A 27786-nucleotide genomic window follows, 5' to 3' on the forward strand; every position below is an offset into this window, starting at 1 on the left:
GGGAAGCCTGGCATGCTGCAGTCCATGTGGTCGCAAAGAGTCAGACACAACTGAGGGACTGAAAAACAAAAATAATAGTTCATTATTAATGTATAGAAAGAAAACTCATTTTTTATATCCTGCAATTTTACTGCAGATGGTGATTGCAGCCATGAAATTAAAGGACGCTTACTCCTTGGAAGGAAAGTTATGACCAACCTAGACAGCATATTAAAAAGCAAAGATATTACTTTGTCAACAAAGGTCCATCTAGTCAAGGCTATGGTTTTTCCAGTGGTCATATATGGATGTGAGAGTTGGACTATAAAGAAAGCTGAGCACCGAAGAATTCATGCTTTTGAACTGTGGTGTTGGAGAAGACTCTTGAGAGTCCCTTGGACTCCAAGGAGATCCAATCAGTCCATCCTAAAGGAAATCAGTCCTGAATATTCATTGGAAGGACTGATGCTGAAGCTGAAACTCCAATATTTTGGCCACCTGATGCGAAGAGCTGACACATTTGAAAAGACCCTGATTCTGGGAAAGATTGAGGGCAGGAGGAGAAGGGGATGACAGAGGATGAGATGGTTGGATGGCGTCACCGACTCGATGGACATGGGTTTGGGTGAACTCTGGGAGTTGGTGATGGACAGGGAGGCCTGGCGTGCTGTGGTTCATGGGGTCGCAAAGAGTCAGACGCAACTGAGCGTCTGAACTGAACTGAACTGGATTTTACTGAATCCATTTATTTGTTCTCATAGGTTTTTAGTGGCATCTCTAGAGTTTTTTAATATATAACATCAAATTATTTGCAAATAGTGACAGTTTTATCTCTTCCTTTCCAATCTGAATGCTTTTTATTACTTCTTCCTCTTCATTGCTTTGGTTCAAACCTCCAATATTACATTGAACTGGAAGTGGAAGAATGGGCATCCTTGTCTTGTTCCTGAACTTAGAGGGAACTATCAGCTTTCCTCTGTTGAGTATGATGTTATCTGTGGTCTTATCATATGCAGTATGGCTTATATTTTATTGCCTCTATACCCAGTTTGTTGAGAGTTTTTAATCATACATTAATGTTGAATTTTGTCAAATGCTTTTCCTGTATCTATTGAGATGATAATTTTTATCCTTCCTTTTATTAATGTGGTGTATCACACAACTTATTTAAGAAAACTAGACCATACTTGCATCCTTGGAGTCAATTTTCCTTGATCATGGTGTATGATCCTTTTAATGTATTGTTGAACTTGGTTTGCTAAAATGCTGTTGAGAATTTTCACATCTATATTCATCAGGGATACTTGCTTGTACTTTCCTATCCTTCTTGTGTCCTCGTCTGGTTTTGGTATCAAGGCAATACTGATTTCATAAAATGAGTTTGGAAGAGTTCCCTCCTCTTTCATTTTTTGAAAGAGTTTGAGAAGTGCTATGTACTCAGTCGTTCAGTCATGTCTGACTGTTTCTGGCCCTATGGACTGTAGCCTGCCAGGCTCCTCTGTCCATGGAATTCTCCAGGCAAGAATACTGGAGTGTGTTTCCATTTCCTACTCCAGGGGATCTTCCTGACTGACCCAAGGATAAAACCCATGTCTCTTGTGTCTCCTGCACTGGCAGGCAGATTCTTTACCGCTCACACCACCTGGGCAGCACACGGTTTGAGAAGGATTGGTATTAATCCTTCCTTGAATGTTTGGCAGAATTCATCTGTTAAGCTGTCTGGTCCTGGACTTTTGTTTTTTGGAAGGTTTTTGATTACTGATTCAAAATCCTTCCTAGTAAACAAGCTATTCAGATTTTCTATTTCTTCATGATTCAGTCTTGGAAGGTTGTATGTGTCCAGAAATGCATCCATTTCTTCTAGGTTGTCCAATTTGTTGGTGTATAACTGTTCATAGCAGTCACTTATAATACTTTGTATTTCTGTGGTACCAGTTGTAATGTCTCATCTTTCATTTCTTATTTTATTTCTTTGAGTACTCTCTTTTTTCTTGGTGAATCTAGCTAAAGGCTTATCAATTTTGTTTATCTTTTCAAAGAACTAGCTCATTTTTAAATTAACCTATTGTTTTTCCAGTCTTTATTTCATTCATTGCTGTTCTGCTTTTTGTTATTTCCTTCCTTTTATTAACTTTGGATTTCATTTGTTCTTCTTTCCTGGTTGCTCAGAGGGTCAAGCATCTGCCTGCAATGTGGCAGACATGGGTTCGATCCCTGGGTCAGGAAGATCCCCTGGAGAAGGAAATGGCAACCCACTCCAGTATTCTTGCCTGGAGAATCCCATGGATGGAGGAGCCTGGCAGGCTACAGTCCACGGGGTTGCAAAGAGTCAGACTCGACTGAGCAACTTCACTTTCTTTTCTTTCTTTTTCCTTGGGATGTAAAATTAGGTTCTTTAGAGATCTTTCTTTTTCTTAATATAGATTTTATTTGCTATAGACTTCCCTCTTAGAATTGCTTTTGCTGCATCCCATAAATTTTGATATATTGTATTTCCATTTTCAATTGTCCCAAAGTATTTTTTAATTTTTCTTTTGATTTCTTTGTTAACCCATTGATTGTTCAGTAGCATACCATTTACTGCTGCTGCTAAGTCGCTTCAGTCATGTCCGACTCTGTGAGACCCCATAGACAGCAGCCCACCAGGCTCCTCTGTCCACAGGATCCGCTAGGCAAGAATACTGGAGTGGGTTGCCATTTCCTTCTCCAAGCATACCGTTTAATTCCCACATATTTGTGAATTTTTCTGTTTTCTTCTTGTTATTGACTCCCAGTTTCATACCACAGTGATCAAAAAAGATGCTTAATATGATTTCAATCTTTGTAAATTTGCTAAAACTTGTTTTGAGGTCTAATATATGATCTCCTAGAGGACGTTCCATGTACAAATGAGAAGAATGTTTATTCTGTTGCTTTTGATGGAATGTTCTGTACAAATCTGTTAAGCTCATATGATCTAATGAGTCATTTAAGGTTGATGTTTCCTTATTAGTATTCTTTCTAGGTGATCTGTCTATTGATATATGTGGAGTATTGAAGTCCCTTACTATTAAACATTATTGTATTGCTATCTATTTCTCACTTTAGGTCTGTTAATATTTGCTTTAGATATTTTGTGCTTACATATGGGTGCAAAAATATTTTAAAATGTTATATCCTCTTATTGAATTGATCCCTTTATGATTATGTAACACTCTTTTATTACAGTCAGTGTTTTAAAGTCTAGTTTGTCTGAAATAAACATAGCTATCCAGCTTTGGGGAGGTTCCGTTTGCATGGAACGTTTCTTTCAATAGCTTTACTTTCAGTCAGTGTGTGTCCTCAAACAGTGTTTTATTTCCAAATAACACTTAACTTAAAGACCCTGAAAACCTAGGTTCAGACTTAGGGTTAAACAGAAATAGTTAAATCTTTATGCTCACAGAGGTGAAATTGCTAAGACAAATTTCAAGACTTAGTATAGGCAACTGCTAAGTGCTATCTTACTTACTTACCCTCTATTTACTCACACTTCATGAAAGCCATATTTGATTACTTGTAAGGGATCCTCGTCTGCGCACCACCTCCACTCCAGGCCTAGCCAAATGTCTGCTGTACCTTCCCTGTTTCTCTCTCTCCTTGACCCATCTCTAGGCCCACCTTTCTTCAAAGACCCTTCTCCAAAACAATCTGGTCTTCTTTCTGCTGACTCTGAAAAATAAGATTAAATGTATTTGAAATCTACATATTGATATTCTCTGAAATACAAGGTGTCAAAACTGTATCACATTAATATCATCCTGAAAAAAAGATACTTGAATACATATTTCAGTTTTTCCCTATAATAGAAATTAACATGAAGAACTCAAAAATTGGGAAACTGCTTTACAAAAGACAAGTGTGGAGTGATGATACTAGGGTGTTGTCATAAATTATAAAAAACAAAATTGTAAGTTTGTTCATAAAACAACACAATCAAAATTATTGAAACACTATATAATTTAGAAATACAATAATATTATTAAAAATGTTAAACAATAAACTATTAAAAATAAGGAAATCAGGACAGATACATTATTTTTTCATTGTTAATTATTTAAGTAATAAGTGTATATATTCTTCACATCAGTTTTTAATATAATTTAAATGAGTTTAAAATTCCCTTTGTACTTTCCACATATTCTCAGTCTTAGTTCTTTTTTCATCTCCCGATTATTATCACTTTGCTATATCTTCTCCCAGAACTCTTCCCTTGCATTACATAATCTTTCTACCAGGTTTAATAGTTTACATGCAAAAAACTAAACAGCTTTTGTACAAAGAAATAAGAGCTGAACTTCTGTTCTAAGGTATAATTTTCCAGACAGGAACATTTTCATTTCTGGGCTCTAGTGAATGTTGAAGAAGCAATGTTAAATCTAAAATCAAAACACTTTTAAAAATGCAACATTCAACTATCTGCTACAAGGAACTCACAAAATGTAAACATTAGTAAAAAGAAATGTCAACATGAATGACATTTTAAAACCTTTAGTTGTGCAAAAAGTTTAGGAAAAAGAAAACTTTTAGAGGCAGATATTATGCCAGTTTATTACTAGGAATTATTTTTGTCATCCCATTATTAACTATTAATAACCTAATTAGTCTGTCAGGCACATACTGTCCATTGTACTTTTATTGTGCACAGTAAGCTATATCTAGAGCTGCTTTTAAGACAAATTAACAAAGCTGTGGTTCAGTCACTCAGTTGTGTCTGATTCTTTGTGACCCCATGAACTGCAGCACACCAGGCTTCCCTGTCCTTCACTATCTCCCAGAGTTTGCTCAAACCCATGTCCATTGAGTCGGTGATGCCATCCAACCATCTCATCCTCTGCCACCCACTTCTCTTGCCTTAATCTTTCTCAGCATCATGGTTTTTTCCAATGAGTTGGCTCTTCGCATCAGGGGACCAAAGTATTGGAGTTTCAGCTTCAGCATCAGTCCTTCCAATGAATATTCAGGGTTGATTTCCTTTAGGTTGACTGATTTGATTTCTGTGCTGTCCAAGGGACTCTCAAGAGTCTTCTCCAACACCACAGTTCAAAAGCATCAATTCTTCAGTGCTCAGACTTCTATATAGTCCAACTCTCACATTCATATATGACTACTGGAAAAACCATAGCTTTGACTATACAGACTTTTGTCAGCAAGTGATGTCTCTGCTTTTTCATATGCTGTCTAGGTTGGTCATAGGTTGGCTTTCCTTCCAAGGAGCAAGCTAATTTTAATTTCATGGTTGCAGTCACTATCCACAGTGATTTTGGAGCCCAAGAAAATAAAGTCAGCCACTCTTTCCATTTTTTTCCCCATCTATTTGCCATAAAGTGATGGGACCAGATGTCATGATCTTCACTTTTTGAACACTGAGTTTTAAGTCAGCTTTTTCACTCTCCTCTTTCACGCTCATCAAGAGGTTTTTAGTTCGTCTTTGCTTTCTGCCATTAGGGTGGTATCATCTGCATATCTGAGGTTATTGATATTTCTCCTGGCAATCTCGATTCCAGCTTGTGATTCACCCAGCCTGGCATTTCACATGATGTACTCTGAATATAAGTTAAATAAGCAGGATGAAAATATACAGCCTTGTCATATGCCTTTCCAATTTGGAACCAGTCCATTGTCCCATATCCAGTTCTAACTGTTGCTTCTTGACCTGCATACAGGTTTCTCAGGAGACAGGTAAGGTGGTTGGGTATAATAGAAAGACAAAACAGATAGACAGACACACATAAAAAAATAAAGGAATCCAAACACTAAAGATAGTCATCAAGTCACAGTGGAAGAAAGCAAAAGAAGAAAGGAACAAAAAAGAACTCTAGAAACCTCCAAACAAATAACAAAATAGCAATAAGCACAAATCTATCAATAATTATTTTTTGAAGTAGAATTGGCTTACAATGTTGTGTCAGTTCAATAAGTACTTTAAATGCAACGAACTAAATGCTCCAATTAAATGACATAGAGTTGCTAAGTAGATACAAAACAAAACCCAAATATAAGCTGCCTACAAGAGACTCACTTCAGATCTAAAGAGTCACATGGATTGAAAGTGCAGAGATGAAAAAAATATTTCATGCAAATGGAAATCAAAAGACAGTCATTGTGGTAATACTTAGGCAAAAACTGTAAAAAGATACAAAGAAGAATATTATATAATCATCAAGGGATAAATCTAAGAAAAAGATATGACAATTGTAAATATACATGCATCCAACATAGGAGCACCTAAATACATAAAACAAATATTAACAGACATAAAGGAAGAAACTGACAGTAACACAGTAACAGTAGGTGACTTTAAAACCCCACTTGTATCATCCAGACCAAAACTCAATTAGGAAACACTGGCCTTAAATAATACATTAAACCTGAGGGATATATATACACATATGTACACACACACATACATATATACATATGGAGAGAGAGCGAGCGAGAGAGAGAGAGAGAGAATATTCTAAACAAAGCCTCAGTAAATTTAAGAAAACTGAAGTCATATCAAGCATCTTTTCCAACCACAATGCTATGAGACTAGAAATCAATTATAAGGAAAAACACAAACACATAGAGACTAAACTATATGCTAGTAAACAACCAATGGATTGCTGAAGAAATCCAAGAAGAAATAAAAAAGACAAGGGGACAAACAAAAATGAAAACACAATGATCCACAATTTATGGGACATAGCAAAATCACTTCTAATTCTAAAAAGAAAGTTTATAGTGATACAAGGCTACCTTGGGAAGCAAGAAAAATCTCAAATGAATGACCTAACCTTACACCTAAAGTAACTGGAAAAACAGAACAAACAAAACCCAAACGTAGTAAAAGGAAATAAATCATAAAGATCCAAACAGAAATAAATGAAATGGACTTAAAAAAATAGAAAATAACAATGAGACTAATAGCTGCTTCTTTGAAAAGATAAGCAAAGTTGTTAAACATTTAGCCAGACTCATCAGAAAAAAAAGAGACAGGGCCCAAATCAATGAAATCAGAAATGAAAGAGAAGTTACTATTAACACCACAGAAATACAAAGAATCATAAGGGATTACTAAACAACTAATGTCAATAAAATGGACAATCTAGAAGAAATGGAAAAATTCCTAGAAATGTTATTATCTGTCAATACTGATCCAGGAATAAATTAAAAATACAAACAGATCAATTACCAGTTATAAAATTTAATCCATAATTTAAAAAAACTCCCATCAAAGAAAAGTCTACAACTAGATGTCATTATAGATGAATTCTGCCAAATATTTAGAGAAGAGACAATACCTATTCTGCTCAAACTATTCCAAAACTTTGCAGGGGAAGTCACCATCACCCTGAAACCAAAACCAGACAAAGATACCACACAAAAAGAAAACCACGGGCCAATATCACTGATGAAGATAGATGCAAAAATCCTCAACAAAATATCAAACCGAATCCAAGAATACGTTAAAAGGATTAGAGACCATGATTAAGTGAATTTATCTCAGGGATGCAAGGATGGTGCAGTGTCCACAAATTGATCAATGTGATATAGCACATTAACAAAGTGAAGAATAAAAATCATATGATCATGTCAGTAGATACAGAAAAAGCCTCTTGACAGAATTCAGTATCAATTTGTGATAAAAATTCTCCACAAAATGGGTATAGAGGGAACATACCTCAATATAAAAAGACCATATATGATAAGCCCAGAACTAACATTATACTCAGGAGTGAAAAGTTGAAAGCATTTCCTCTGAGATCTCAAACAAGACAAGAATGCCCATACACTGCTTTTATTCAACACAGTATTGGAAGTCTTAACCACAGAAATAAGACAAGAACAAAAAATAAAAGGAATTTAAATTGAAAAGGAAGAAGTAAAACTGTCAAAAACTGTTTGAAGATGGCATAATACTATACATGGACATATGTGTTAGTCACTCATTCCAACTCTTTGCAACCCCATGGCCTATAGACCACCAGGTTCCTCCATCTATGGGATTTTCCAGGCAAGAACACTTGCCAAATGGAGCGAGTTGCCATTTCCGGCTCCAGGGAATCTTCCAGACCCAGGCATCAAACCCAGGTCTCCTGCATTGCAGGCAGACTCTTTACCATCTGAGCCACTAGGGAAGATAACACTATACATAGAAAATCCTAAAGATGCGACCCCAAAACTACTAGAGCTCATCAATGAATTCAGTAAAGTTGAAGGATACAAAATTAAGATACAGAAATATCTGTTACATTCCTGTACACGAAAAACAAACTATCAAAAACAGAAATTAAGGAAATAATTCCATTTGCAATCACATCAAAGGAATACCAAGGAATAAACTTAACCAAGGAGGCAAAAGACCTGCACTCAGAAAACTGTAAGACACTGATCTGATGAAATAAACCAAAGGTGACACAAACAGGTGAAAAATTACCATGTTCATGGATTGAAAGAATTAACATTGTTAAAATGACCATAGTACCCAAGAAAATCAACATATTCAATGTAATCCCTATCAAAATATCAATGGCATTTTCCACAGAACTAGAACAAATAAATTTTACATTTGTATGGGAACAAATGTAAGACTCCAAAGAGCCAAAAATAAAAATTTGAAAAAGAGCTGGAAGTATCACACTCCCTGACTTCAGAGTATACTACAGTGTTATAGTAATCAAAACAGTATAGTACTGGCACAAAAACAGACAATGGAACAGAATAAAGAACCCAGAAATAAACCATATACTTATGGTCAATTAATCCATGACACAGGAGGCAAGCATTCACAAGGGTAGAGACAATCTCTTCAATAACAGTGCTGGGAAAACTGGACAACTACACATAAAAGAATAAAATTAGAACATTTTCTCACATCATATACAAAAATAAACTCAAAATGGATTAAAATGTAATACTGGAAATCATCAAATTCCTGGAAAAAAATATAGGTAAAACACTCTGATGTCCAATGTAGCAATGTTTTTGGATCTGTCTCCTAAAGCATAAGAAATGGAAACAAAAATAAATAAATTTGACCTAATTAAACTTAGCTTTTGCACAGCAAAGGAAACTATCAACAAAATGAGAAGACTAAATGGGAGAAAATATTTGCTAGTGATATGCTTGATAAAGGATTAACGTTAAAATATATAAACGACCTATAAAACTCAATCTCAAAAAAGCAGAAACCAATAACAAATGTCCCCAATTAAAAAAGAAATACCTGGAGTAACAGGCAAATTAGACATTGGAGGACAAAATGAAGCAGGGCAAAGGCTAATAGAGTTTTGCCAAGAGAACACACTAGTCATAGGAAACACCCCTTTCTAACAACACAGGAGACGACTCTACACATGGACATCACCAGATGGTCAATACTGAAATCAGATTGATTATATTCTTTGCAGCCAAAAATGGAGAAGCTCTATACAGGCAGCAAAAACAAGACCGTGAGCTGACTGTGGCTCAGATCGTGAACTCCTCATTGCCAAATTCAGACTTAAATTGAAGAAAGTAGGAAAACCACTAAGCCATTCAGGTATGACCTAAATCAAATCCCTTACATTTATACAGTGGAAGTGACAAATAAACTCAAGGGATTAGATCTGAAAGACAGAGTGCCTGAAGAACTATGGATGCAGGTTCGTGACATTGTACAGGAGGCAGGGATCAAGACCATCTCCAAGGAAAAGAAATGCAAAAAGGCAAAATGGTTGTCTGAGGAGGTCTTACAAATAGCTGTGAATAGAAGAGAAGCGAAAGGCAAAGGAGAAAAGGAAAGATATACCCATTTGAATGCAGACTTCCAAAGAATAGCAAAGAGAGATAAGAAAGCCTTCCTCAGTGATCAGTGCAAAGAAATAGAGGAAAACAATAGAATGGGAAAGTCTAGAGATCTCTTCAAGAAAATTAGAGATACCGAGGGAAATTTTCATGCAAAGATGGGCACAATAAAACGCAAAAATGGTATCGACCTAACAGAAGCAGAAGATATTAAGAAGAGGTGGCAAGAATACACAGAAGAGCTATAAAAAAAAGAATTTCACAACCCAGATAATCACGATGGTGTGATCAACAACCTAGAGCCAGACGTCCTGGAATGTGAAGTCAAGTGGGCCTTAGGAAGCATCACTATGAACAAAGCTAGTGGAGGTGATGGAATTCCAGTTGAGTTATTTCAAATCCTAAAAGAGGATGCTGTGAAAGTGCTGCACTCAATATGCCAGCAAATTTGGAACACTCAGCAGTGGCCACAGGACTGGAAAAGGTCAGTTTTCATTCCAACCCCAAAGAAAGGCAATGCCAAAGAATACTCAAATTACCACACAATCACACTCATCTCACATGCTAGCAAAGTAATGCTCAAAATTCCAAGCAAGGCTTCAACAGTATGTGAACTGTAAACTTTCAGATGTTCAAGCTGGATTTAGAAAAGGCAGAGGAACCAGAGATCAAATTGCCAAAACCCGTTGGATCATCGAAAAAGTGAAAGAGTTCCGGAAAAACATCTACTTCTGCTTTCTTGACTATGCCAAAGCCTATCACTGTGTGGATCACAACAAACTGTGGAAAATTCTTCAAGAGATGGGAATATCAGACCACCTGACCTGCCTCCTGAGAAGAAGGCAAGAAGCAACCATTAGAACTGGACATGGAACAGTAGACTGGTTCCAAATTGGGAAATGAGTACATCAAGGCTGTATAATGTCACCCTGCTTATTTAACTTATATGCAGAGTACCTCATGAGAAATGCTGGACTGGATGATGCACAATTAGAATCAAGATTTCCAGGAAAAATATTAATAACCTCAGATATGCAGATAACACCACCCTTATGGCACAGAGCAAAGAAGAACTAAAAAGCCTCTTGATGAAAGTGAAAGAGGAGAGTAAAAAAGTTGGCTTAAAACTCAACATTCAGAAAACTAAGATCATGGCATCCAGTCCCATCACTTCATGGCAAATAGATGGGGAAACAATGGAAACCGTGACAGACTTTATTATTTTGGGCTCTAAAATCACTGCAGATGGACTGTAGCCATGAAATTAAAAGACACTGGCTCCTTGGAAGAAAAGTTATGACCAACTTAGACAGTATATTAAAAAGCAGAGACTTACCATCCTGACAAAGGTCCATCTAGTCAAAGCTATGGTTTTTCCAGTAGTCACTATGGATGTGAGAGTTGGACTATAAAGAAAGGTGAGCACTGAAGAACTGATGCTTTTGAACTGTGGTGTTGGACAAAACTCTTGAGAATCCCTTGGGTTGCAAGGAGATCCAACCAGTCAATCCTAAAGCAAATCAGTCCTGAATATTCACTGGAAGGACTGATGCTGAAGCTGAAACTCCAATACTTTGGCCACCTGAAATGAAGAACTAACTCATTGGGAAAGACCCTGATGCTAGGAAAGATCGAAGGCAGGAGGGGAAGGGGACAACAGAGGATGCGATGGTTGGATGGCATCACCGACTTGATGGACATGAGTTTGAGTAGGCTCCGGGAATTGGTGATGGACATGGAAGCCTGGCGTGCTTCAGTCCATGGGGTCACAAAGAGTCTGACACAACTGAGCAACTGGATCACCATGTGATCCAGCAATAGCACTCCTGTGTATGGAAGACAATGAAAACATTATTTATAAAGATGCCCCAAAACATTCACAGCTGCATTATTTATGAAGACAGGAGATGGAAGCAACATAAGTATGCATCAATAGATGAATGGATAAAGAAGATGTTCATATGTATAAAACTATATAAAATATATGGTTACATATACAGTATATATAAAACTGAGTAAAATGAAAGAGGAAGAATGAAATTCTGCCATTTGCAACAACACAGACAGAGCTCGAGGGTATTATGTTTAATGAAATAAGCCAGACAGAGAAAGATGAATATTACACTTTCATGTGGAATCTCAAAAATAAAGCAAATGTTTATAACAAAACAGAGAGAGGAAGGAAGGTGAGACAGGATAGGAATAGGGGATTAAGAAGTACAAAGTATGATGTATAAAATAAATAAGCTACAAGGATGTTGTCAACACACGGAATATAGCCAATATTTTATAATAACTTTATATGTAGTATAATCTGTAAAACTTCAATAACCTCAGATACACAGATGATACCACCTTTATGGCAGAAAGTGATGAGGAACTAAAGAGCCTCTTGATGAAAGTTAGAGAGGAGAGTGAAAACACTGGCTTAAAACTTGACATTCAAAAAACTAAAATCATGGCATCCGGTCCCATCACATCATGGCAAATAGATGGGGAAACAATGGAAACGATGACAGATTTTGTTTTCTTGGGCTGCAAAATCACTGCAGATGGTGACTGCAGCCATGAAATTAAAAGACGCTTGCTCCTTGGAAGAAAAGCGATGACCAACTTAGCATATTCAAAAGCAGAGACATTACCATGTTGACAAAGGTCCATCTAGTCAAAGCTATGGTTTTTCCAGTAGTCATATATAAATGTGAAAGTTGGACTATAAAGAAAGCTGAGTGCCGAAAAATTGATGCTTTTGAACTGTGGTGTTGGAGAAGACGCTTGAGAGTCCCTTGGACAGCAAGGAGATCCAACCAGTCAATTCTAAAGCAAATCAGTCCTGAATATTCATTGGAAGGACTGATGTTGAAGCTGAAACTCCAATACTTTGGCCACCTGATGCGAAGAACTGACTCATTGGAAAAGACCCTGATGGGGGGAAAGATTGAAGGCAAGAGGGGAAGGGGACAACAGAGGATGAGATGGTTGGATGGCATCACCGACTTGATGGACATGAGTTTGAGTAAGCTCCAGGAGTTGGTGGTGGACAGGGAAGCCTGGTGTGTTGCAGTCCATGTGGGCACAAAGAGTTAGACACGACTGAGCAACTGAACTGAACTGAACTGCATCTATAAAATTTTTGATTCATTATGTTCAGTATACCTGAAACAATAGAATATTGTAAATCAACTATATCTCAGAAAAAACTCTTATTGGCCCTCTTGCATATCATCGCTGGTCATGCTTATTGTGCTTCTAAATATGGTGGCAACACATTAATCTTTCCATTCATTCTATTTTTTGCTTCATTTGGGCAATGGGAGATGTTTAAGCAAGTTGGGAAAATGGAGGTGGGGGATATCAGGCAAATTACCCCCATATATGAAAAAGTCGAATCATATTGTCTTCTGGTTTGGTAATATTAACACTTCACCCCTTTGGTTACTGGCACTGGGCACATTTTTAAGCTGACCATTTATTATCTATAGGCTGGCAATGGCAAATACAGTTCAATAGAATTCCAAGTCAGAATTTAGCTGATTTGCAGTTTCTGAATGTCCATGTGACTCTGGAGTAGGAACTATATCTTCAGGATCCCTATATTCCCTGGATGAATATAATTCATGTTAATGAATGAAGAGACAAATATCACCTATTTGCTCATAACATAAAATAAACCATATTATTGACAATAAGAATTGCCATTTTATATAATTCTGTAGCTAATAAGAAAACATATGATTAAATACTACATTTATTTTTATTTTCCTTATTTTAAGTATTTCATAGATATTCCTGACAAGGTTGGACAGATTACTCCTGATCCCACAGTATGTACCATCTATCAATATTTGGTTAATTGTTCTCAATAACTCAAACTGTTTTCTTCCACAAAACAAACAATAACAAAACTCTCTTTAGTTAAAATATATTCCTTTATTCTAAAACCAGCCAGGTTTGCTTTAAAATGCCTCATTTGAAAAATAAATGAATAAAATGCTCCATTCACATGGCTATATTTCATGCTCTCTTTACATATTAAAATGTTTCATAAAATAAACTAAACAAGGATATTTAAAATAAAATTTCATTACACCACCTAAAACTGGCTGTGCCAATAAATAACATGTAGAGCCTCTTTCTCAAACAGCCTATATAAGATTACTTATTCTATTAGCCACAACTAAATAACATATTTATTAAAATACTTTAAGTACCTGTAACAGAAAACAACTAGTGCCACCTTTAGCAAAAACCAAAAGTGAATTTTGTAATTATAAGGATACAGGCTTCTCATAGAACCCAATGTCAGGAATTCAACCAGGTCCCAGAAAAGAAAGAAGGAACTAAAAAGCCATCAGAAGCCAGGCAATTCTCTCCTTTGGACCTAGCTTATCCTCCTTTTTCTGCAGGATAGCTTTTGCTTCTCAAGCCACATAGGAGGTGTTAACCTAAAACAAAACAGCCAGTTGCTTTAACATCAAAACAGTTTTAGTTGGGAACAGCAAAGAATTGCAATTTGAGATATGCAGATACAGAGAACCACATGCAAATCTAGTAAAACAAAAGAGAAGAGAAACTTGGGGGTGGGGCTATTATAAACAAAAAGTCCATTTGATGAAACTTCGAGTTTGAAGTAAAGTGGCTTTTTACTGGCGAGTTGCAACAGTCTCTCAGTAGCTGAGCTGTTGCCAGGCAAGGAGAATTCTTTCTTCCTCCAGCTGGCAGTAGGGCCACTTTTTGCTGGAGATACCAAGTACATCCCTTCCTGTTGCAATAGATATTGACAGAATGGTGTAGGAGAGAGAGCTCTCCCTTCTGACCTCCTGACTCCATTGTAATGAGGTTTCCCTTTATTAATTTTCACACAGGAAAGCTATGGCCATATCATCGCCAGACTGACTGACTATCTTTATTCAAATCCCTGGAGAGGAACTCTCATTGGCCAAATTCACCCACCTCCACTAGTGGCTGGAGGTGAGCATCCTGCTGTGTGCAGTCCCTCCTTGGAAGTAGGAAGTATTAAGAGGGTTTTTGTAAGCTAGGAACACATATCACATAGTGTATACAATTATATAGTATGCCGTACTGCAAATGGATAGGACTATACAAACCCCGTTCCTCTCTCAAATTCAACAAAACAATGTCATCCCTCCTTTTCTGGAATGAAGTGACTAAAGGAGTAGAGAAAAGCCCAAGATTATTAAAGAAATCAGTGTCCATCCACATAGAAGTACCAGTTATAGGTAAGAAGAATCTAAGCCAGCTTGTCAGTGAAGCATTCAACCAGACAACTTCCATGCCAAAATAGCTCTATAAAATGAAATGTCAACACTGAACAGCATGCATTCACTCTCCTTTCCTCAATGTTTTACTTAAATCCTATGTGTTATATGAACAGAGCTAAAAATACTTCATGCTTAAGATAACCAAAGCACTCAGGCTAATAATAAAACAATTTCTGCCTACAGCTTCTATTTAGAAAAGGCAAACAACTTAGATGTTCACTGTAAAGAGTCACTGAACTGATAATTATCTATTGTTTTGTTAAGTTTTACCTTCTCCTGAAGGTTTGCTAGTCCACTATGTGGACATATCAGAAAACATGAGACATCTTGCATAGGAAATAATAAAGCATTTTCAGATATAAATCCAAAACTGAGATGCTTTAAAAAGAATTATAGGTATAGTTATCATAGATTTTTTGCTGTAAATGATGAATAATTTTGCTAGACTGAGCTCTAGGAATACCTGAAACACACTTTTTCCCCCAGCAGATAAGAATTCATATTAAGTAGACTCCTTCTCTAAATATACTCTTAGTCTCATCTTTTCAACAGTATCTGCTAAATTTAATCACAGATGCTTAAGTTACATTTTTTTCCATAAATGGTACTAAGCAAAAGTATTCTCAAAGGGGGAAATACAGTGTAAGGTAGAATTAAATCCTAATTTTATTTCTTATTCTCTCTCTGACACTGGAGGTCTTCATATTTCAGCTTCTTGTTCTATAAATTTTATAAGGCTGCAATGCCTCACAGCACTGTTGTAAGAAGGACATAAAATGTGGAAATTGAGCAAATACAAGCATTGTCATGATGATTGGTATTGTTGCTAATAATGCTGCCCTGCTTATAAGAACATGGACATCATTTCTTATAGGAACACATCATTTGCACTAGACCTGATTTTCAGATATTTAACCCATAAGGCTTCAAGTAGGATAAAAATTAAAACCTGCATTTGTATAATGCTTTATGGTTTATAAATAATTTCATGAATAAGGAACATTTAATCCTCACATGTGTTGTGTAACAGGGGTATTATCATCCAAGGAGTCAGTGGCTCTGAAATGTCAACTGATTTACCCAGATTTGAATTCAAAGCTGGGATTCAAACCCTGTCTTTTGACTCCAGGTCTCATATTTTCCTTTTATTGTAGGGAAACTTGTCTGATTTTTTTTTTAAGTCTTCTGAATCTATTTCTCACCTTAACTTATAACATAGGTATACGGAGGAATCCACTGAAAAGTGTTCCACTAATTTTCCTGGACTGATCAGAGATCCTGATGATTTAACTACTTAAAATGTTCAGTTCCTTTAACTACTTCTTTAACTTCTCACCCTACTTTCTTTTTTCCTTCTTCCAGTTTTACTGAGATACAATTGACATAAACACTGTGTAAGGTGTACAGTATAATGATTTGACTTACCTACATCAGGAAATGGTCACAACAAGTTTAGTGACCATCCATCATCTCATATAAGATTAAAGAAACAGAAAAAAACGTTTTCCCTTGTGATGAGAACTCTTAGGATTTACTCTCTCAAAAACTCTCATATATAACATACAGCAGTGTTAATTATGCCTATCATGTTGTATTACATCCCTAGTATTTATTTATCTTATAACTGGAAGCTTGTACCTTTTGATTGCTTTCAACCAATTTCCCCTCCTGCCTCTGATAATCACAAATCTGATCTCTTTTTCTGAGTTTATTTGTTTGTTTTTGAAGTATAATTGACCTATGCAACTGTGTTGTATACAACCAACACTGTGTTGTTAGTATACAACACAGTGACTTTTTATTTAATATTTCTCAAAGTGATCACCGTGATAGGTCTAGTTACCAGCCATCCCCATATAAAAATATTACATAATTATTGATTATATTCCCACACTGTACACTTCATACCCATGACTCATTTATTTTTTATTTAAACTTAAAACAGTTAAATTATTATTTTAGTAGACTGTATACCTCATAATCTCCCTCACCTATTTCTTCGCTCTCCCCAACCCTCTCCCTTCTGGCAAAACCGTTTGTTTGTTCTCTGTACCTATAACTCAATTTAGTTACATTTGTTCATTTTTTTTTAGATTCCACATATAAATGAAATCATATGGCATTTGTCTTTGTCTGACTTATTTCACTTATTTACTCATTTACTTTATTCACTAACTTATTTGACTTATTTCACCTAGAGCATAGTACCCTCTAGGTCCATTGACATTGTTGCAAATGGCAAATTTCACGCTTTTTATGGCTGAGTAATATTTCATAGCCATATATTCCATATATTTATATACATACACACACCACATCTTCTACATCCACTCATCTATAGATGAGTACTTAGGTTGTTGCCATACTTAGTTATTTTAAATAATGCTGCAATGAACATTGGGGTGCATGTATCTTCTCACCCTACTCCACTAATTTATTTGTCTTTGCTTTTGTTCTCTATTAGAATGCATTACATAAAGTCTTCAGTTTCAAAATAATATAATACATTTGGGATTGATACCACTGAGGGAACACAGAATAAAGGAGAGGAACATACAATAAGATGATTTTGTGGCTCAGTGATTTGCATGGGCCCAGTAATACACATCTGGGTTCAAATCAGGATTTCAAAATGTGGACCTCAACTCCCTTATGTGTAAAATATAGTCAGTAATACCTACTTCACATGGTTATAGTGAGAGCCAAATAAAAACATGGTGTATGTGAGGGTGTGTAAATATACATTTATTAGTGGTTGACAATGATTGGTACAAAATAAGTGTACAATAAATGGAAATTTTATGCCTTTGGTTGGGGAAAGTTGTAAATAAGTCAAGTTTGAAAGAGGTATCAGACATGGCTTGACTCATATTGAGGAGACTGTGGATACCAGTAAGCAACAAATAGCTTTCACAACTTCTGGTTGTTATGTCTTGCTGTATGTTCTGATGATAGTGAACTTTAGGCAATAATTCACTCAACTAAGAATGCATAAACAAGCCCAGAAGGACGTTTAAACAGAAAACAAAATTCAGAGTTTTATCATGAATGGAGATGCTGCATATCCCTTTCCAGATAGGTACTGCCTGTTAAACGTTTTATTCCCCAGTCATGCACAAGAAGCAAAGCCCAAACACAACAGATGGCAGCCCAATTCTGGCTTCTAAAATGGTTTGCCTCCTACTCATAAGAGCCCAAGAATATGTTGACTCAAGGGTTGCAGATGAATCTTCAGTACAAAATACAATTTCCCAGTGTGACTCAGACTGACTGTGTTTCTCATTGGTGATAGCCAAGCTTAGAAACATGGTCTGAATTCAGAGTCTGAATCAGAAGACAATTTAGGTGGAAATTGGCATCCAATTCCAACAAGTTTATGCATGCATATAAAGCATAAAAGGATGGAAAAATCATTTTGATCAGCCATTAAGTCTGAGTAGCAATCATGGCTTTAAACAAAGTAGTTGAATTCATCTAGACAGTCAATACAAGTTCAGGAAGCAGAAAATGGAGCATAACCTCGATGCCTCACTTTTCCTTAACCTTCCCACATTCTATCATACAAAGTTCACTTGCGATATTGCTCTTACATCCATGGACTTCTCTCTGTCTCCACTGCAACCCCTCTTTGTCTAGGCCAACAGCACCCATTTCTTGGTCTCCCTACATTTAATCTAGATATTCTTGGAGGCAATCCTACAGATTTCTCCAAAAGCTTGATCCTGTCACTGCCAAGATTCCATTCCTACTGCTTAAATACCTTCAATAGCTTTCTTTTGTTTCTATAACAAAGGTCAAAACACTTATAATGGTAATTAAAGCATACCGTTCTTAGTTACCACAGTGTACCTCGATTATCATTGTTCTTAGTTACCAACAACAGAAATTGACTCTGGCTGATTTAAAGAACAAAGGAGCTTATTAAAAACATATTGCCACTAGGAAGAAACTGACTCAGAGGAGAGAAACTTATAAAAGAATGTGAGTCACCCATAAGGCTAGGGACCAAGCTGAGGAAATAGATGCCACAGCTGGCCCTGCCAAGATACTGGAAACAATTACTGGAGTCACTGCCTCACTTACCAAAAGGAAAAGGGAATTCTTCACTGTTTTCATCTGGCTCCTGATCCAAATACTGGGTGGGTCCACTTGATTGGCTTAGACTAGGTCATGTGACCACACATAGCTGCCTGGAGCTGAGCTTCTCAACAGGAAGTCAGCCCGCCTATTATTAACACAACTAAAGTGAGGGATTCCCCAAATACAGGAAGGAGTTTCAAATGCTGAGCAGTCAAAATAAATGGAAAGAAAAGAAAAAAAGAGAAAGAATAACATCCACTGCAGCCTATGCCCCATGATTTGGCTTGCCTCCACCTCCAGCATCATATCACACACACACACACCCCCCACACCCTCACTCCCACCCCCATGCTCCAGCTACTTTGTCGTTCCTTCAAACATTTCTTCCTTATTGCTCCCACCTCGCTCTGGTTCAGGCTAGTGTAAAGGTTCAGGTGCTGTTAGAAAAATGAAGGCACGCTCACAGGTGAGTTCAATGAGACCATTTACAGAGATGTGGGCCCTGTTAAGGGAAGCCAGCCAGACCACTCTAGAAAGCATCCTTGGCTAGTAACAGTGGGAAGCCCTAAGGACCCCTCAGTTATAGCAGTAAAGGGTGAGAAGGAGGGTTCCTGGAACCTAGAGAGAATAGCTGTGTTTTCCAGCAAAGAAATGAAGTCAGTTTATACTGGCAGGGTGGGGAAGCTAATGGCCTGGTTTCACTCTGCTACCACCCTCTAACCTCCTGCTGACGCCTCTTATTTGCCAAACCCAAACTGAGACCAGAGGGATGGCACCAAGGTAACCTCCCAGAACACAGGGCAGGGTCAAGAAAGATGGATGTTGGATCCAGAAAGGCTACTGGAAAAAAAAAAATCCAGGGTAGTCAGTATCCTTTGTTTTAGGTTCTTTTTCTTAACAGTACTTTAAAACATTTTTTAATTGTGATATAATTTACATATAATATTTTATTGGTTTCAGGTATATGACATAATAATTGGATATTTGTATCAGTGTATGTTGCAAAATCCTTAACAGTACTCACCTCTATGTGTAACTATATAATCATAAGTGGTTTGAAAATTACTAAAATTAATAGGTGTTAATAGTAATTTTAAATTCCTGGTGGTGAGGGATTGTGCTGTATTTGTTCACCACTGTTTCCTCAGAAACTAGCATATTACTGTCAGGGGACTCTGTAATTTCCTTGGTTCTGTCTCGCTGCAGCAAAGATTTGAAATGGTGGACCGGAGTTACAGCTCAGTTGCAGCTCAGAGTTTTACTCAGCAAGCAAAGCAAAGTACACCCTTGAAGCTTAAGGGCGGGCTGACCCCAAAGGAGAGGCTCAATCCATCTGGGCTTCCTCCTTTTATACATTTGTCTCCCCCCACCTCCTTGAGCCTATGCAAATTGGGCTGGCCAAGAAGGGGGCGTGTTTGTTTCACCTGAAGTTGTCACTCCAGTCAGTGGATTTTCTTTTGTTCCATTTTCGTGGGCTTTTCCCTTTCTTTGTTTTTTAGCCACTGCCATTTTGAACTCCTTTTTCCTGTTCTAACTACCTAACATTTCCCCTTCAAGAGATGGAAGGCCCAAGTCTTTGGCAATAGGTGCATCGAGGTCTCTCTGGCTACTTCCTGCTGAGCTGGGATGGCAAGGGGCAGTGGGCCTCCCCTTCTTGCTAGTCTCAAGCCTCAGAATCCTTATAGTGGTGTCCATCTAAGGGTGAGTGATATTTTCTGTGGTTGGGTATAGTTTTACATATCCTTGTTGAACTAGCACTGCATTTTGTGGCTTGTTGACCAGGACAGAGACAAAATGGTTTAGACAATTGATAATACATGGAACAATATAAGCAGCATCAATATGGTGATAACCGGGATTAGTAGGGGCATTAGCCAACTCCAAATTTCCTCTCACCAGGAAAAGGATCCCCCAAAGAGAGATTGTAGCCACCCTGAGGACTTTCCAGCTTGTTCTTTGAGATCCCATAGGACCTGAATGTTTTTCTTGAGGATTGTGAGACTTTCTTTAACTTAGCTTGGAGGTATTTCCCTAGAAACAATGTCTCATTCAAGATGGCTCAAGTCCTTCCTTGTTCAGGGATCAGGAGATTTATCTCCTGTCTATTTTGGAGTACAATCCCTGCCAAGCTGTGTTGGCTCTTTAGAGCTATCCTGAGAAATCTTATCCCTAGAAACTTAATGTTGGGGTGGTCATTAGAATGGCACTCATTTGTAACCCTGACTAGGTATCTGAGATCTCCCAAGGGCTCACAGATGTATTGAGTGTCCTCTTCTGTTTTCTTCCATGGCTTGACTCATGAGTAGTGAATCCAGGAGTCATGTCCTGGTACCTTAACTCCTGTGGGAAGTATTACATGGTAGGGGCCCTTCCATGTGGGCTGGAGTTGAGCCTTTGGGGACCCATATTTCCAGACTTTAATTAGGACTTGAGTCCCTGGAGCATATAGTGGTGGCTCTTTAGACTCTTTAAGGTCCTGGTTGACACCCCACAAGCGTATATCCTGTTGGAATTGCCCAATGGCCATGGTATAAGACCAGAGGGACTGAGCCTCTGGATCTAGGAAGAGGTCATTGACATAAACAAAAGGTCTTCGATACAACATCTCATAAGGACTAAGATGAACCTGTTCCTTAGGGGCAATACGGGTGCAGAGGAGAGCTATTGGTAAAGCCTCTTTCCATCTGAGGGAGGTCTCCTGGGTTATCTATCACTGATTTTAAGAATTGGTTGGCTCTTTCCACTTTTCCTGAAGACCTGAGGCCTCTAGGCATGATGGAGATAAGAAGCAACGCCCAATGCTTTAGAGACCCCTTGGGTGACCTTAGAAGTAAAAGATGTCCCATTGTCACTTTGTAATGACCTGGGCAGACCAAATCTCAGAATGATTTCATGGAAGAGTGTTTTTACCACCTCCTCAGCCTTCTCAGTCCAGGTGGGAAAGACTTCAATCCATCCTGTGAATGTATCTATCATGACTACTAGGTATTTATACCCTTGAGAAACTGGCATCTGGGTGAAGTCCATCTGCCAGTCCTCTCCTGGGTAGATCGATCCCACACTGCTGGATGGGCTGGGCCAGCTGGGGTTTTCGAGCTCCTTGGGGGTTGTTTAATTGGCAAGTGGGACAAGAGGATACCACTTGCTTTATAGTCATTTGGAGGCATGTTCCTCTGAAGGACCTTTCTAGTAATCTTTGGAGGGTCTTCTCCCCTAAATGAGTGGTGGCGTGTAAGGAGTTAGCCAACTTCCATTGGAGGTTCCCAGGCAGAAAAAGGTTCCCTCCTTTTGGAACCACCCCATATGATCTTCTTGAAAGCCCTCACTCTTAGCTTTAAGAGTCTCACCTTCAGTATATGAAGGAGTTTCTGGCAAATTAGTCTGCGGAACTAGGGTGGCAACCCCTATTAGGTCATGGTTCTGTAACGCTGCTCTCTTAGCTGCCTGATCAGCTGCTTGGTTCCCTCGTGCCACTTCGTGCTCCCTTTTTGGTGTCCTTTACAGTGGGAGACTGAAACCTTAGTGGGCAGACGGACTGCCTCCAAGAGCCTAAGGATTTGATCACCATATTTGATTGGGGACCCTCAGGTGGTCAAGCAGCCTCTTTCTTTACAAATAGCAGCAAGTGCATGTAGCACCAGAAAGGCATACTTGAAGTTAAGTATAAATGGCTTCTCTTTCTCCTTTCCCAACTCTAAAGCTTGAGTCAGGGCTATAAGCTTAGCTCATTGGCTGAAAGTACCTGGTGGCAAAGGTTTAACCTCTATGGTCTCAAAATTGGAGACTACTGCATATCCGGCTCTTCTTTTTCCAAGACAAAGCTGCTTCCATCAGTGTACCAGATTTCCTCAGGATTCATCAGAGGATCTTCTGACAATCCCTCTCGGGGTTTTGTCCAATGGTCCAAAGTGTCTAGACAAGACTGAAAGGGGAGAGTGCCCTTGAGGGTAGGCAGGAGGGTAGCTGGGTTAAGAACCTCACAAGAGGATATAGTCAGGCCTGGACTTTCCATCAGCACTACTTGATATCTGAGGATCCTTTGACTAGACATCCATAAACAGCCTATCCCATTCAGGAGTTGTTTAACTTGGTAGCTGGTAAAAATAGTCAATTTGCCCCCAAGAGAGAGTTTTAAAGCCTCTTCTATCAGGACTGCAATAGCTGCAAGATTTCGAAGGCAGGGAAAGATCTCTTACCAATAAGGGAATAGGACACTCAGGGACCACCAGAAACTGGTGGGAAAGTATTCGTCCATCCCAGCAAAAAAGAAGGGCTTGGGTGAATCTTTTTATACTTTTTTTTCCTGTAGCACCCAAAATGGGACAGGTTTGGGAGGAGAAGGCTCTGGAGTAGGAGGTCAGGACACAGTAGATAGCCCCTGTGTCAACCAAGAAATTCTCGGACCTACCTGCCACATCCAGTTGCACCCTTGGCTCCAGCCCCATGATGGTTATCTGTGAAAGGTGGGCTGGCTGGAGCGGGCCACTTCAGTCCTATTGAACCATCATGAGGGAAGGCTTGGCTCTTGACCTTGAGGCTCTTGGGTCCCGAGGGCAGAATGCTGCCCAGTGTCCCAGTTGATGGCATCTGTAGCAAACTGTTTTACGAGACTTGTCATGGTTTGGGCACTCTTTGGCCCAGTGTCCTGCTTGTTTACAGATTAGGCATTTGCCTCATGCCTTGTCCTTCAAGTCCTTGGGGTTTGCCATAGGGTTTCCCTGGAGGGCAGCCAGCATCTGGGCATGCCTTATCTCTTTCCTTCTCTCCCTTTCCTGGGCCTTGGCCTCCTTCTCCTGTTCTGTTATAAAAAGTATTGGTGGCTGTCTGGACCATCTCATCTAAAGAGGCAGCAGGGTCCTGCTACTATAGCTGTTGTAACTGTGTCTGAGACAGGGACAGGAATTTGGGACAGGGACAGGAATTTGTCCTTTAAAATCTCCTGTCCCTCGTAAGAGTCCAAGTCCAGATTGGTAAACTCTTGGAGGGCCTCTTTTAGACTTTCCAGAAAGGAAATGGGGTTCTTGTTGGACTCCTGAGTTATTGCTGAAACTGAGCACAGTCCCACAGGTTAATAGGCTTCCTTCTATTTCCATGGGTGGACTTCCTTATGGGTGGGTTTCTTGGAAGATTATCTTACCCAGTACTGTTGGCACCTGAGAGCTGGGCGTCCCCAGGTCAGGTTGCAGATCCCCAGGCAGGCTGAGGTGTGACAGCCTCCTGGAGATTGAATTCCCAGGCAGGTCGAGGCATGTCGACCTCCTGAGAATTGGGTCCCTGGGCAGGTCGAGGCAAGTTAACCTCCTGAAACCCCTGGACTGGCAGATCCCCGAGCAGGTTGAGGTGTGACAACCTTCTGAGGACCAGATCCCTAGTCAGGTCAAGGGAGGTCAACCTCCTGACACCCCAGGTGGCAGTTGGGCATCCCCAAGGTATCCAGCGTGACTAGTACTGGGTAGGGTCAAGGGGTTGTGATCTTAACTCATTGATGGTTCGTGCACTGCAGATGGGAATAGATATCATGATGTAAAGCATTCCAAGCCTGTGCCCTGAGACTGGGAACCTGGCGAAATCATCATAAGCCTTATCCTCTTATTGCTCTGAGGGAATGTAAGTCACTGATTTCCTCCCCTAGTCCTCCATAAGAGCAGTTTAGGGTGTTTCCAATGGTAAACATTTCACTGTCTTAGACCCATTCTAGGTAATAACAGAAGTAATGACAAAGAAGTGGGTTATCTGGCCCTGTTAGGGGCATTAAGAGTATTTTAATAATAAGCTTGGTGGAGAGATGTGGCATATAAGGGGGCAGGGTCCTGGTTGTAGGAGTTAGTAAGTGGCTTAAGGACACATTGATAAGAGGCAACAGACCAGATATACCATAAAAGTAGAGTGGAGATTTGATCCAGGGGATATGTTTGCAGCTTTAGGAGAAGGGTGGTAAGGGTTTGGGTCCAAACAGCCTACAGGGCTAACTCCTAAAGTGGCAAACATTGTCCCTGGGAGCCCAGTTGCTCTTGAAGGGATGCCACCAACAGATGGACTTCTAGCAGGCATTGTGTGTCTGTCACCCACCCTAGTAGGTCCATTGAGAGGTGCTGTTATCACACAGGTTGTGGGAAACATGGAAGATGAAGGTCTGAATCTCTAGAGGAATGGGTATTATACAGTATTTCCCTCCCCAAGGGCCAGCTATTTTCTGGTTGTCCCGCCAGAAGATTGTAGACACAACATTGTGGGCCTGGATGGGGTTGAGAAAAAGAGCATGAAACAGGAGAGAGGGGGCAGGGAATAACTATTGAAAGAATGACATAGCCCAAGCACATAACATAAACAGATTAAAATCAAATGGGTCCAAGATGGCAGACAAACCATATTCAACTAAACCTTGACCCTCAATCTGCAGGCTAAATGACACACCCAGAGGCTCCATGACAGTTCCAGCTCAGTTCAGCCCAGTTTCACAGTCATGTCCAACTCTTTGCAACCCCATGGACTGCAGCACGCCAGGCTTCCCTGTCCATCACGAACGCCTGCAGCCTACTCAAACTCATGTCCATTGAGTCAGTGATGCCATCCAACCATCTCATCCTTTGTCATCCCCTTCTCCTCCCACCTTCAATCTTTACCAGCATCAGGGTCTTTTCCCAATGAGTCAGTTCTTCACATCAGGTGGCCAAAGTATTGGAGTTTCAGCTTCAGCATCAGTCCTTCAATGAATATTCAGGACTGATTTCCTTTAGGATGGACTGGTTGGATCTCCTTGCAGTCCAAGGGACTCTCAAGAGTCTTCTCCAACACCACAGTTCAAAAGCATCAATTCTTCAGTGCTCACCTTTCTTTATGGTCCAACTCTCACATCCATACATGACTACTGGAAAAACCATAACTTTGACTAGACAGACTTTTGTTGGCAAAGTAATATCTCTGCTTTTTAATATGCTGTCGAGGTTGGTCATAACTTTTCTTCCAAGGAGCAAGTGTCCTTTAATTTCATGGCTATAGTCACCATCTGCAGTGATTTTGGAGCCCAACCAAAAATAATGCCTGTCACTGTTTCCATTGTTTCCCAATCTATCTGCCATGAAGTGATGGGACTGGATGCCATGATCTTAGTTTTCTGAATGTTGAGTTTTAAGCCAACTTTTTCACTCTCCTCTTTTACCTTCAACAAGAGGCTCTTTAGTTCTTCTTCGCTTTCTGCCATAAGGCTGGTGTCATCTGCATATTTGAGAGTTATTGATAGTTCTCCCAGCAATCTTGATTCCAGCTTTTGCTTCATCCAGCCTGGCATTTCTCATAATGTACTCTGCATAGAAGTTAAATAAGCAGGGTGACAATATACAGCCTTGATGTACTCGTTTCCCAATTTGGAACCAGTCTGCTGTTCCAAGTCCAGTTCAAACTGTTGCTTCTTGACCTGCATAGAGATTTCTCAGGAGGTAGGTCAGGTGGTCTGGTATTCCCATTTCTGGAAGAATTTCCCACAGTGTGTTGTGATCCACACAGTCAAAGGCTTTGGCATAGTCAATAAAGCAAAAGTAGATGTTTTTCTGGAACTCTCTCACTTTTTCAATGATCCAACAGATGTTAGCAATTTTATCTCTGGTTCCTGTGCCTTTTCTAAAACCAGCTTGAACATCTGGAAGTTCACGGTTCATGTACTCCAAGCCAGGCTTGGAGTGTGAGATGAGTGCAATTGTGTGGTAGTTATGACAGTTCCAAGGCACTATCAAAAGACCAAGGAGTGGATGGCTCCACAGTTGTTGGAATGATCCTCCCACTCATTAGCATATGAAATCACCCAGCTCACAAAAACTAACCAAACCACATTTTGTGGCCACCATACTCGCCCTCTGCAATGGCCCACACTCTGTGGGGTGTGCTTCTCTCTGAATCTGAACAAATCCACCTCTTACCTATAGCTTTGTCTCTCACTGAATTCTTTTTGCAATGAGACATCAAGAACCTGAGCTTCATTAGGTCCCGAAACCAGGCACTGTGGGTTTTGGCCAGGCTCAAGTCCCAGTCAGATATGACTGAGTGACTAAGCATTGTACAGAGTTCCTTTCATGTGGGTTTGAGTCCCAATCTTAGGTAAATTGTTTCAAACACAACTTTCAGGAATGGAAAGATGATGACCTGCACAATCAAACAATGGTATAGATGGAGAGAGGAGCTGAAGGACAGGAGGAAAAAGCAGTGGGAAAAACGTGCTGAGGAATCCCCTTCATAACCTGCCATAAAATCTGCCAAATACCTGACCTGTGCTCACAGTTTTCATTGGCCTGATCCTTGGCACAAAGAAGATTAGGGACAGAAGAACGCTCACCTGCTTGGGCAACAGCTGCTAAGGCACAGCAGATAATAGAATCTTTGGGACACACTGGGGAGTAGCCTCTGCCAGAATCCCTCACTTGCACCCACTGCCACTTGCCTGTTCACAGGGGGTTCGAGGAAACAAGAAACAAGAGACTGTAAAGGAATTAAGATTTTGTTAGCTATATGTACTTCCAACCATAGGGGCAAGAGCCTTCTACCTTAACCGGGGGTCTTCTGGAATCTGAGACTGAGCTGTGTGAGCTTTCTGCCAAGTTTGTTTTTGCTGTCCTGGTTTCCAGCATGCGGGGCTTCTTGACAGTTCCACTGCACTGGGTTTCCT

The 27786-nt window shown here is 39.4% G+C and overlaps 1 long non-coding RNA gene across 1 annotated transcript; it reads right to left on the bottom strand.

Moving 5' to 3' along the window:
• LOC122702839 lies at positions 1-27786 on the bottom strand. Its single transcript, XR_006343343.1, has 3 exons — positions 27665-27786; positions 3474-3669; positions 1-58 (listed from the first exon to the last, which is right to left on the bottom strand). It is a non-coding gene; the product is annotated as an uncharacterized LOC122702839 (long non-coding RNA).

This window comes from Cervus elaphus, chromosome 11 (genome assembly GCF_910594005.1).
Source record: "Cervus elaphus chromosome 11, mCerEla1.1, whole genome shotgun sequence".
Lineage (NCBI taxonomy): Eukaryota > Metazoa > Chordata > Mammalia > Artiodactyla > Cervidae > Cervus > Cervus elaphus.